Source organism: Thalassophryne amazonica, chromosome 8 (genome assembly GCF_902500255.1).
Source record: "Thalassophryne amazonica chromosome 8, fThaAma1.1, whole genome shotgun sequence".
In the NCBI taxonomy this organism is placed as follows: Eukaryota; Metazoa; Chordata; class Actinopteri; order Batrachoidiformes; family Batrachoididae; genus Thalassophryne; species Thalassophryne amazonica.
In genome coordinates, this window is record NC_047110.1 from 49,658,743 (window position 1) to 49,671,471 (window position 12,729).

Genomic DNA, 12,729 nt, shown 5'->3' on the forward strand with positions numbered 1-12,729 from the left:
GTCGACGCAGGGAGCATTGTGGATAGTGTAGTTCAGGTTCACTTTGGACGTTACAGTGAGGGTTACTGTCCGCTCGATGCAGAAGCAAAACGGACTAATTTGAACATTATTTTATTTTATTTCTTTGTGGCTGACGGCATAATTTAATCACCAAGACTCGGTGGGAGAGAAGAGATCTCATGGCGCAGCTGTGTTACAGAGGGACTTGTCTTAGACACCGTTTTGGATAATCAGGACGCTTTATGTGGATTATTTCTTCAGAATTTAATGAACCCTACTGAAACTAACAGGTCAGAATTTATATTTACTATGTGTCTTTTACTCTGCCAATCAATGCATTAATGCCCGTATTTTTGTTGTTTAAGCCACAGGGTTCAAAGCGTGTGGAAAAAAGCAGCAGCTTTTAGTTCGTAAATGACGGTGTATATAATACCAAGATAAACTGTGACTTCTAATACTGTGTTTTACTGCTTTTGAAAGATGATGACAGTGTTTGGGGTTTTATTTTTTCATTCATTCTTTTTTTTTTTTTGTGCATTCTTTTTTTGTTTGTGATCCTTGAATTTACCCAGCAGCCCCTATGGTGCTTAAAGTGAAACTGGTTGATCAGAAGCCGACAGTGTAATCTGATGTGGCCGCGTCCGAATCAATACTAAAACTTATTGGTTATCGATTATCTGTAATAAATTGTTTAGCAGTTTATCGGTTTAGCGTCATAAAAGATAACTTTTCAGTTATCAGATTACCACCTTGGCAGAGTTAAACACTGAGTGCCACATTAGTTTGAGAAAACTAAATGGTGAACAATTTGGAACTTGCCAGTTCACTTTTTTTCTCCACTGATTTAGAAACTATAACTCTATTAACTGAAAAAAGGCCTGCACATTATACGATTTATTTATTCCTAATTTGTATATCCATTTAATGTTACTTTACGGCTTCACATTTTGTGATGATCGTATTATTCAATTCTCTATTAAAAAAACTGAGAGGGACAAGCGCGTTTAGGTCTTAAAAGGGGCGGAAAAAGTCTTAAATCTTAGCACTATCGTGTGTTGAGTTGAGAAGCGGAGAGAGGAGGAGAAGGAGAAGGAGGAGGAGGCGCAGGAGGCGCAGCCTGCAGAACTTCCCTCCCGTCGTGTGTTTGCACTTTGCAGTCGGATCTTTGCGCACGTTCGGAGTGAGTCTGTGTCGGAGTTTGTTGTGAACCAACCTGCGATTCGGAGCACGGCTGTGTGAAAAGCATGAAAACCAACCCGTGAGAGCAGAGGAAGGACTGGAGCGCACCGCCGAGCTGAAGGGTGAGCGCAAACATCAATGCACCTTTTACTTTGCGCATTGCAAGGAATTTGCGCACCGTCCCGTCGCCAAATAATCGCAGGTTTCTGCATGTTTGTATGTAAATGAGGATACATATAACCGTGTTTAAAATCAGCGGGCGGGACTTATTTCAGCCAGAAGACCGTTTAAAAAAAGTTGAGCTGCATCTTCTTAACAGTGAAAAAGATTTTTGTTTCTTTTTGTTAAAGTTTGTTTTGTATCTAACCAAAAAGTTATTGGGGTCACCTGATCTGTGACATGTTTTCCGCTGCAATTAGTGATTTTATTGCTTTTAAATGACTGGTTGGTGCTCAGCTGTGACATCTGCTGCTGAGGTCCTTGGTCCTCCCACAGTGACTGATGTGGTGATTTTATTATTGACACTTACAAAGGCAGTTTAAAGCGCCCCCCCCCCCCCCAAAAAAAAAACAAAAAAAAAAACAACACAAAACTGAGGCATAGTATCAAATGTTTTGAATGTCTTTAAAATCTAAAATAAATCAGGGTCACAGCACAGAATTTTTGACATTCCTGGTGGGTTTCTCTTGAACTGTGTGATATGATACTGGAGCTCATCAAGGTCAGTGGCACAAATATTCAGTGTTTTCTGGCTGTTGACCTCACAAATACCTATTTTTGTTCTGCATTTGACATCAGCTGAAAATCTGACAGAACAATACTCTTTTTTTTGTACAGTACAGCTCACTTTCTCATCTTGCTGAAATAAACAAATCAGCTCCCACATGAATTTTGTGGCGGCATGAAGAGCAGTGAGAATTCTGGAAGACAGAGCTGCTCTTGTGTTTTCTAATTGAGTCACTAAGCAGTAGAATTTCTCACCCATCTGCCTTTCCTTGAGCCATCTGCGCTCAGCTGCGGAACCTTATGACAGCTTGAGTGAAATCACAAGGCCTCTCAGACAGAGGAAAACACATATTTAGATATCTGTGCTCAGGGTGATCAGTTGAACAGCAGCATGGAAGAGTGGACTTTGTGGGTCAGAGCTGTAGGGTTTTGTGTTTTTCATGCAGAAGTCAGAGATCTCGAACAGCTGGTTGTTTCTGAATGACTCTTGCGGGAAAATGAGGGAAATCCAGTGGGATGTTTATGTTTCTTCAAAAATATGCTGCACAGCACAAAGAAAATAAAAGAAGCAGATGACCTGAACATCAACTTTATTGGTTTCTAAAAGGAAATTTCATATTGTGTGGCAAAGGAGAAGTATTTATTTATTTTTGTTCTAGAAAAAAAGCTCTCTATGTAAATTCTTACATAATTGTCAGAGAATAATCTGTTTGAGAATTTTGAGGCAGTTGTTAGAACGCAAGTAGTTAATGCACTTGGTTTCAGTTCAGAAGGCTCCGGGTTCAAATCCCACCCCTGCCACCTTTCTCCATGTAATGTGGATTTGCGCCAGGAAGGGCATCCAGCGTAAAACCTGTGCCAATTCAACATGCAGATCCACCTTGGATTTGCTGTTGCGACCCCGAGTGCAAACAAGGGAGCAGCCGAAGGGACTTACTGTTAGAGCGCATCATTCCACAGAGACTGCAGTCACTAAGTTGTGAATGATTTTTTTTTAGTGACTAAGGAAGCAGATTCCACAATGCTGTTGCTGTTATTGGATTTAAGGGAGGTATTTTTTTAACAACTGAGGTACCATAAGGTTCTGTTTTAGGCCCACTGCTATTCTCCATTCATGTAGTGTTTCTTGGTCAGATTATATACAGCTTTGGGATTGATTTTTACTGTAATGCTGATGACCTTCAGTTTCTGTAGGTAATGATTCAGACAATCACTTCTACCAAAAAGTCTTGATAAAGTGGTCTATAATAAAATTCTGGCATATTTATTAGAGAATGAGCTTTTGTAACCTCTGCAATCAGCTTTTATTGTTCATCTATCTATATAAACTGCACTTGCTAAAGTGCTGAAAAATTTGTCGCTGGCTATGGATGTAGACTATACACTCAATTTCAAAATACAGGAATAGACTTGGTAGAGTGCTTTGTCACGCCATCTGTACCTTAACATTTTTACCTTTGAACATGGTCAGCAATTGCTCCGTATTATTAAAATTAAACAAAGGTCCACATTTATCACCTTAAGATACATTTTTGTACCTTAGGGTTCCATAAAGAATCAATACCTCTATTTCTCTGTGTGAAGGTGCACAATGGACCTAAAAGTGTACAAATGCATTGTTCCCCCGCTACTTTAGGGAGTAGAAGAGACATTCCTATTTCTGTCTGTGTACCTCAGTGTTACTGATTTTACATCTGAGTGCTGTAATTGATACAGTGGTTCAATCAATTTTGCTGGACAGAACTGACAGTTATTTTAGTAGTTCTACTCAACAGCAGACATGACTGAGGTCTTGGTCCTGATTAGCTGATTGCAATGCATTTTTTCCTAACAATATTATATTTGAATTCTTAACAGTGAAAGACAGGGTGCCTCAGAGGTCAGTTCGAGGTCCACTGCTGTTTATGTACCACCTCAGTCAGATAATGTGTAGCCATGGGATTCATTTTCACTTTTATGCTGACAATACACAGCTGTATATGCCTGTTGTTCTCAGAAATATGTCTTATATTGCAAAACTGTAGGCTTATCTGGCTGCAGTGAGAAGCTGGATGTAATCTAATTTTCTACTTTTAAACACAGAGAAGACTGAATTATTGTCCCTAGCTGTTACCACCAGGCATCTCAGTTAACACACTCTATGGGGACTTTCTTGATTTAACAAGGTAAAAGAGTTAAAAATAAAATCTTGGTGTGATCTTTGACCAGTTTCTGTTTTTTGACTTGTATATCAGAGAGGTTACTTGAAATTGCCCTTTTCACTAATATTATTATGATTAGACACATTTTGTTAAGACTGATTAAATGACTTTGATTCATGCCTTTGTGTTTTTCAGAATTAATTATATTAATGTATCATTCTCTGGCTTACCACATAAGAACTCTTCAAAATACTAGCGCCCCTTCAAACATAGTGTGAAGTTTGAATGAAGTGCGAACTTGCTGTGCATGACGCAGGAATCATGTGCAAACCGTGTGAAATCGTCCCTGCCTCAAATGCCTTGTACACCTGTTGCTACAACAATTTGCATACACCAGCGGCTGAATGACAGAGTGTGCACTGTACAAACCCATCGCACCCTCTCACGGCAGGTGTTGGCCAAATTACAGGTGACACACATAAACATCTAACACCGCTCGCGTGGAATTTAGAAAATGTGTGGCCAGTCGCACTGTTGGCACAACAAGAGACTGCAGACTGTCTACTGCTGTACTTGCTGTGAAATTTGTTCCCCACAACTGTGGAGTTTCCGACATGTGGCGTGCCATCGGCTCCCCACACGTGTGTGTGTCGCACTCCATCCCGCTCCCCGCCCCAACACGTGCATGTGTGTGGTTAGCAAACCCCCCACCGCAGGCGAGGCGCATCTCATCTGATCAGAGTGACACTTTGCTCTGTGCTCTGAACGGACGGGAGCATGGCAGTTGTTGACATGGCTAGTCCTGGACATCAGAGCTGCAGAACATGCACCACATTTTGACAGACACGCGTGTGTGCGCTTACTGTACGCACAACAAAAACGTAAAAACATATATCGGTTGCGACAGGCTGGAGAGCGCGCACACTGACAGGTCCAGCTGGAACGGTCCGTCAGTTTATGTGGACATGCACCAGGCGATCTGAACGTCACGTCTGTCTGACAGGACAGTGAGCGGGGCCCCGCAGGACCATATGACAGGCCAACAGTACGACAAATATGCCACTTTCAGTCACATATCAGCAGAAATACACCATAGCAAATGCTGTTTGGTCAGTTATCACAGCACTTTTCTTCTTTTTTTTTTTTTTAGAAAATATGTTTGTTTGCTTGTTGGTTAGAACCATTTCATGCTTCTGTTACAAGACAGTGATTGTGGTGCAGTGGTAGAGTTGCTGTCTGGTAATCAGGTGGTCTGGGCTCAAATCTTGAGTGGTGTTTTTTTTTTACCAGGGTTATTTAACCATGGAATTCTGTATTGCGTCCCCCTTTATGTATTATTTATATCAACCCAGTGATATTCACTAATTATACAGCTGTTTTTTATTTCAACTTCCTCCAAATCAGTGATGGAACACAATGCGAGCAGCTGCAGCAGTGTGAGCTGCTGTTCCTGCTCCACAGACACCGTCGCGTGCACAAAACATCGCACCACGTGCACGATGTTTCGTGGTGTGCAAAGTTGAAGTGTTTTGTGCTGTTATGCCATATTTGTTGAAACGTCGTCCAAACTTCACACTATGTGTGAAGGGGCCTTTAAAAATGTGGCTGCCACAGTTTTGATGAGATTGAGTTCCATCATAATGCTTCAGTACTGGCCTACCCTCACTGGCTACTTCTTCACCTGAGGTTAGATGTCAAGGTTTTATTGTTAACATGATAATGTTTAGTAACATGACTGGCAGTTGGTTTTATTGAATTTAACTGAATATGGTCAGGTTCCCTTCAGTGTTCCGGCTTCCTTCCATAGATATGCAGATTCACTGAATTGGGAACTCCAAAACTGAGCGTAGGTGTAAATGCAAGTGTGAATGAATTTTTGTGTGAGTGTGTGTATGTGTGTGTTTATTGGCTCAGGAGGCATCTTGAAGCTGTCAACACCAACAAAGGCTTTTGTATAAAGCATTAAATAAATGTCAGTAAGCGTGTTCAATATTTTTCCCTGTTTAATTCCATTTTATTACACATAACTTAATTTCTGTACTTATTTGTTTTTGTTTCTTTGCATCTATGGATTACTTGTGTTCTTACCGACACCTGGTGAAAATTTCATTTCAATAGCACCTTTAGAAATATGTTTACTGAGAAAGATGGTGACACGTTCGGTACATATTTTACATGCTGTATCGCTGGATGATTGTATGATTCACAATAGTGTCGAGTTAAAAATCTTTGATTTTAGAGCATTCATTACTTTTTGAGTTATATAACTGTAATAATGCAATAATTACACCTATTCTGTTTACGGTGAATGTTGAAACACAGATTCATGCTTTTGTGTCCTCTGGAATGTAATGTACCATCTTCAGGTTTACAACATATGAGAAGTTTCAGATGGTTCGGAACACAGCTGCTTGAGTTTTAATTTGAACAATGAGATTTGATCATATCACACCTAGTTTGGCCTCCCTGTAGTGGCTTTCTGCAAATATGAGAACAGATTTTACAATTCTGCTGTTGACTTATACAATTTATAGAATGGCTGTACACCTCTTATCAAGCCTTATGTACTATCTCATGCTCTGTGGTTTTAGGATATAGGTTTACTCTGTGTTCTGAAGGTTAAAGAAGAAGACATAATTGTTGTACATGAAACAATTTAATTAGACAATTTAGTTATATTTGTTTGTGTTCTCTGTGTTAGCAAGTTTTTTGTTCAACTTACAAGAAGTTTTTTTGATGCTACTGCCTGTTTCTGAATTGATGCAAATGTTTTTTGTTTGCTTGTTTTGTTTTTTGCAGTTCTGTTTTCTGCTTTGCTGGTGTTGTCTTAATTTCAGTGATGCCGGTAAGGTGTTACTTAGTAACGCATTACTCTAATCTAACCACTTTTTTTAGTAACGAGTAATCTAACGCGTTAATCTTTCCAAATCAGTAAGTCTCCAAGTCACTGTGTGTTACTATTATTTTTACATTGTGGGTCGATAGCAGCATTAAACTTGGTCCGTGGGCAGGGGGTTGGGGTTCGGGAGCTGTGAGCTTTTCAGCTGCGGTTTTCTGCAACAGCTACGACTCTTAAAGTGCGGTGACAAAAGCACATCTGCACTGAGCTTTACAAAGACATTTTTTATGCTTTTTTTTCTCCTTTATTTAGAATTCTGAGCTGAGCTGCTCCGTATCTGCTTGCTAAAAACAGCTGATCCTCCGCAACACGTCAACAACTAACACTATTTTCCACTCAAATGCACCTAAACTCTCTTTCTGAGGACCACATGATGTGAAAACACAATAAAACTTTCTTACTTGTAAATCTGGTCATGTTTTCTGCATAAATGAATGTTATCCATTCTTTGTGCTCAAACACCAAAGCAGGGGCGAATCCAGATGGAATGGGGGCGTGGGGCAAAGATGTACCCCCCCCCCACAACACCCCTAGATTAAAGGTGCAGTATTGAAGCCATTTTTACTACAGCTACTAATACTACTTATAATAATAATAATTTCGACAAGTAAAATGTTTAGAGAGAATTTAAATGTTAGAAAAATGTCAGAAAGAATTTAATAGTTACATTAAACAATGTAGGTTAGAAATTGCAAGTTTTACTGTTACAGTGCTGTCAACAGTTAAATATGAGGTCAAGAAAGAGGTCTTTAGTTTACTTTTTATAAAACAAGTATTTATTTTCATTGAAGTCAAGAAAGGGTGACTATAAAGTGAGTTTTGGCAAAACAAGTATCGTTGTCACGCTGAGGTGGCAGAGGGTTGTTGTCGGCAGCTGGGGAAAGTAACAACAAAAGTAACTAGTAATCTAACTTAGTTACTTTTACAATTGAGTAATCAGTAAAGTAACTAAGTTACTTTTTCAAGGAGTAATCAGTAATTGGATTACTTTTTCAAAGTAACTGGGGCAACACTGCTTAATTTGGAAATGTTGTAGCCCCTATCAGCCACCATACTTTTCAGTTATGCACACATAAACAACGAGTATATTAACAGAGTAAAAACACATGAATTATGCATAATCAGTGGCCAAAACTTAAAATGGCATCCAGGACATGCAAATGACTGTGTATATATACATATCAAGGAAAAGCAAGTGACACATGTTGATGAACTTGGCTTTTGTATGTTTGCATGGAGAGGGCGTTGGCGGGCCTGAATGTACTAGAGCGTGTCTTCTTTGTTGTCTTTGATGCAGTAGTGACAACATAGCACTAGTACCTTGTAAACAGCTGCCCAACCATTCAAGTCTACCTTACTGGTGTTGTCTTAATTTGGAACTGTTGTAGCCCCTATCAGCCACCATACTTTTCAATTATGCACACATAAACAACAAGTATATTAACGGTAACCAGAGTAAAAACACATGAATTATGCATAATCAGTGAGCAAAACTTAAAATGGCATCTAGGAGATGCAAATGACTGTGTGTATATATACATATCAAGGAAAAGCAAGTGACACATGTTGATGAACTTGGCTTTTGTATGTTTGCATGGAGAGGGCGTTGGCGGGCCTGAATGTACTAGAGCGTGTCTTCTTTGTTGTCTTTGATGCGGTAGTGACAACATAGCACTAGTACCTTGTAAACAGCTGCCCAACCATTCAAGTCTACCTTACTGGTGTTGTCTTAATTTGGAACTGTTGTAGCCCCTATCAGCCACCATACTTTTCAATTATGCACACATAAACAACAAGTATATTAACGGTAACCAGAGTAAAAACACATGAATTATGCATAATCAGTGAGCAAAACTTAAAATGGCATCTAGGAGATGCAAATGACTGTGTGTATATATACATATCAAGGAAAAGCAAGTGACACATGTTGATGAACTTGGCTTTTGTATGTTTGCATGGAGAGGGCGTTGGCGGGCCTGAATGTACTAGAGCGTGTCCTCTTTGTTGTCTTTGATGCTCCAATGACAACATAGCACGAGAGCCTTGTAAACAGCTGCCCAACCATTAGGTCTACCTTGTTTGCAAATGTTCCTACTGCCCAACCTTTTTTTTTTTTTTTTGATTTCCTTGTAGACTGCTGAGATGGTTTTGCCCAAACCAGACTGATGTTGAAAGTAATACCAAGAATCTCAAGGTCACTCATGGTGACTGTCAGAAGATCTGCTGCACTGAGGCTGTAGGGAATCATTGTCTGTCTGAGATGAAATTATTCTGTAGGCAATACTTTAGGGCCACTTCACACATAGTACGAATGTGGTCCAACTGTGCATGAAGTGTGCATGAAGCAGGAATCGTAGGGAATACGTGTTAAATTGTAGCTGCCTCTAATGCCTCGTACACCTGTTGCTACAACTATTTGCGCCCACCAGTGGCTGAAAGAGAGTGTGCGCTGTGAGAGCCCATCGAACCCTCTTGCAGCAGGTGTCGACCAAATTCCAGGTGACACACACAAACATCTAGCACCACTTGCTTGGCACTTAGAAAATGTGTGGCCATTTCCACTATTAGCATGACAACAGTCAGCACACATTAACAGGCTACCCCAGGTGAAAGGGACCGTCAGATCATAACACGCAGCAGGTGATTTGCATGTCACATCACCCACGTGAGCTCTGTTCCACATGCCACAGTGTCTGTCCTGGGGTGTGTCATCCACAAGACATGCGTGTTGGGCCGGACACGCCACCAGCAGATGTGGACATGATAAGAGCACACTGCTTCATCATTCATGTCATTTCATGACTGTATGTATGTGACCATGTGTCATCTACAGAGGAACAGATGGATCATACTTTTATTGCCCGCTTGATAAGAGGGATTCAATAAAATGTGTTTTTATGTGGTGTGTGGTTTTATTTTTTCTTAAATACATCCGTGTCCTTCTTGATATCAAGCATTTTCCTGCACCTTTTACAGGGCAGCAATGGTAGCTCAGTGGTAAAGTTTCTGGCTGGCAATCAAAACTGCAGGTTCAAATCCCGTGGGTGGCATGTTTTTTTACTTTCACAGCAGCTGCACAATGTGTAACCATAGTGCAGCGGCTCACAATGTATTCCCGTGTGCATGAAACCATCGCAGCAGCATCGGTCACGCCTGCCCGTTGGCTTGATGTTTTCGTGGTTCGCTCATACGAGCTGTTCTGCTGTGATTTGCCCTGAGTTGTACTTCGTCGTACTATATGTGAAGGGGCCCTTAAAGTTGTTTGTGGACTGCTGTTTCCATTACTGTAATGGTGGTACTGAGCAAGGAAACTCTGCTCTAAACCCTTTTTGTGTATTAGTGTCACAGAAGCCATTTTCCATTGGTTTGGAAACATACTAGAACAAAAACAACCATCAAAGAGTGGGAAGTCCATTACTGGATTCCTTCATAACCTTTGTTAGAATCTGACGTAGGTGTCCCGGTGAGATGCTGGAGGAGGTCGGTGTTCGGCTGAACTGTCCACTTCACTCACTTTCAGCAAGCTGCTACACAGAGCCGCATCTACTGTGCAGCTTAGCTCCGAGTTGATAAACAGTTGTGTCTCAAAGCGCGGTAACGCTCAGAGCTATGGTTTTACAAAGACATTTTTACACTTTTTCTTTTCTTTAAAATTCTGTGCTGCTCTGTGCGTGCCCCCATTAAAAACAGCTGATCTGCAACACACAAATACTAACGCTTTTTTTGTTCCACTCAAATGCACCTAATGTCTCTTTCTGAGGTTGACATGATGTAAAAAAAAGTTGATAAAACTTTCTTACCTGACAATCTGGTTGTGTTTTCTGCCTAAATAAATGGTATCCATTCTTCTGCTCAAACAGCCAGTCAGGGGCGAATCCATGCAGGAAGGAAGCATAGGTGGGGGGCAGCTCCCCACAACAGCTCTAGATTAAAGGTCCACTTTTGAAGACATGTTTTCATACTATTACTAAGACTACTTACAGTAATAATAATTTCAACAACTTAAATGTTAGAAAAGTTACATTTCTAAACAATGTACATTAGAAATTGTACATTTTACCGTTCAATAGTTAAATATGAGGTCAACAACAAATATTTGTATAAAACAAGTATCTATGTTCACTGAAGTCAAGAAATGATGACTATAAAGTGAGTATTGGCAAAACAGGTTATCATTTTCATGTTGAGGTGGGGGGGCGGTGGTGGTGTTGTTGACAGCTGCTGAAAGTAACTAGTAATCAATCAATCAATCAATTTTTTTTTATATAGCGCCAAATCACAACAAACAGTTGCCCCAAGGCGCTTTATATTGTAAGGCAAGGCCATACAATAATTATGTAAAACCCCAACGGTCAAAACGACCCCCTGTGAGCAAGCACTTGGCTACAGTGGGAAGGAAAAACTCCCTTTTAACAGGAAGAAACCTCCAGCAGAACCAGGCTCAGGGAGGGGCAGTCTTCTGCTGGGACTGGTTGGGGCTGAGGGAGAGAACCAGGAAAAAGACATGCTGTGGAGGGGAGCAGAGATCGATCACTAATGATTAAATGCAGAGTGGTGCATACAGAGCAAAAAGAAAAAGAAACAGTGCATCATGGGAACCCCCCAGCAGTCTACGTCTATAGCAGCATAACTAAGGGATGGTTCAGGGTCACCTGATCCAGCCCTAACTATAAGCTTTAGCAAAAAGGAAAGTTTTAAGCCTAATCTTAAAAGTAGAGAGGGTGTCTGTCTCCCTGATCTGAATTGGGAGCTGGTTCCACAGGAGAGGAGCCTGAAAGCTGAAGGCTCTGCCTCCCATTCTACTCTTACAAACCCTAGGAACTACAAGTAAGCCTGCAGTCTGAGAGCGAAGCGCTCTATTGGGGTAATATGGTACTACGAGGTCCCTAAGATAAGATGGGACCTGATTATTCAAAACCTTATAAGTAAGAAGAAGAATTTTAAATTCTATTCTAGAATTAACAGGAAGCCAATGAAGAGAGGCCAATATGGGTGAGATATGCTCTCTCCTTCTAGTCCCCGTCAGTACTCTAGCTGCAGCATTTTTAATTAACTGAAGGCTTTTTAGGGAACTTTTAGGACAACCTGATAATAATGAATTACAATAGTCCAGCCTAGAGGAAATAAATGCATGAATTAGTTTTTCAGCATCACTCTGAGACAAGACCTTTCTGATTTTAGAGATATTGCGTAAATGCAAAAAAGCAGTCCTACATATTTGTTTAATATGCACTTTGAATGACATATCCTGATCAAAAATGACTCCAAGATTTCTCACAGTATTACTAGAGGTCAGGGTAATGCCATCCAGAGTAAGGATCTGGTTAGACACCATGTTTCTAAGATTTGTGGGGCCAAGTACAATAACTTCAGTTTTATCTGAGTTTAAAAGCAGGAAATTAGAGGTCATCCATGTCTTTATGTCTGTAAGACAATCCTGCAGTTTAGCTAATTGGTGTGTGTCCTCTGGCTTCATGGATAGATAAAGCTGGGTATCATCTGCGTAACAATGAAAATTTAAGCAATACCGTCTAATAATACTGCCTAAGGGAAGCATGTATAAAGTGAATAAAATTGGTCCTAGCACAGAACCTTGTGGAACTCCATAATTAACTTTAGTCTGTGAAGAAGATTCCCCATTTACATGAACAAATTGTAATCTATTAGACAAATATGATTCAAACCACCGCAGCGCAGTGCCTTTAATACCTATGGCATGCTCTAATCTCTGTAATAAAATTTTATGGTCAACAGTATCAAAAGCAGCACTGAGATCTAACAGAA

The 12,729-nt window shown here is 40.3% G+C and overlaps 1 protein-coding gene across 4 annotated transcripts in view; it reads left to right on the plus strand.

The window, feature by feature from the left end:
- The first annotated feature begins 1,084 nt into the window (after positions 1-1,084).
- The window catches only part of LOC117515559 (growth arrest-specific protein 2), an 81,050-nt gene continuing 69,405 nt past the window's right edge, over positions 1,085-12,729 (plus strand). For 3 of the 4 annotated variants that reach the window (XM_034176171.1, XM_034176173.1, XM_034176174.1), the window contains exon 1: positions 1,092-1,301. The gene's annotated coding sequence lies outside the window, so the exon portion shown is untranslated. Of the gene's footprint in view, positions 1,302-12,729 lie in introns of all 4 variants that reach the window. The other variant, XM_034176172.1, reaches the window with a different exon arrangement.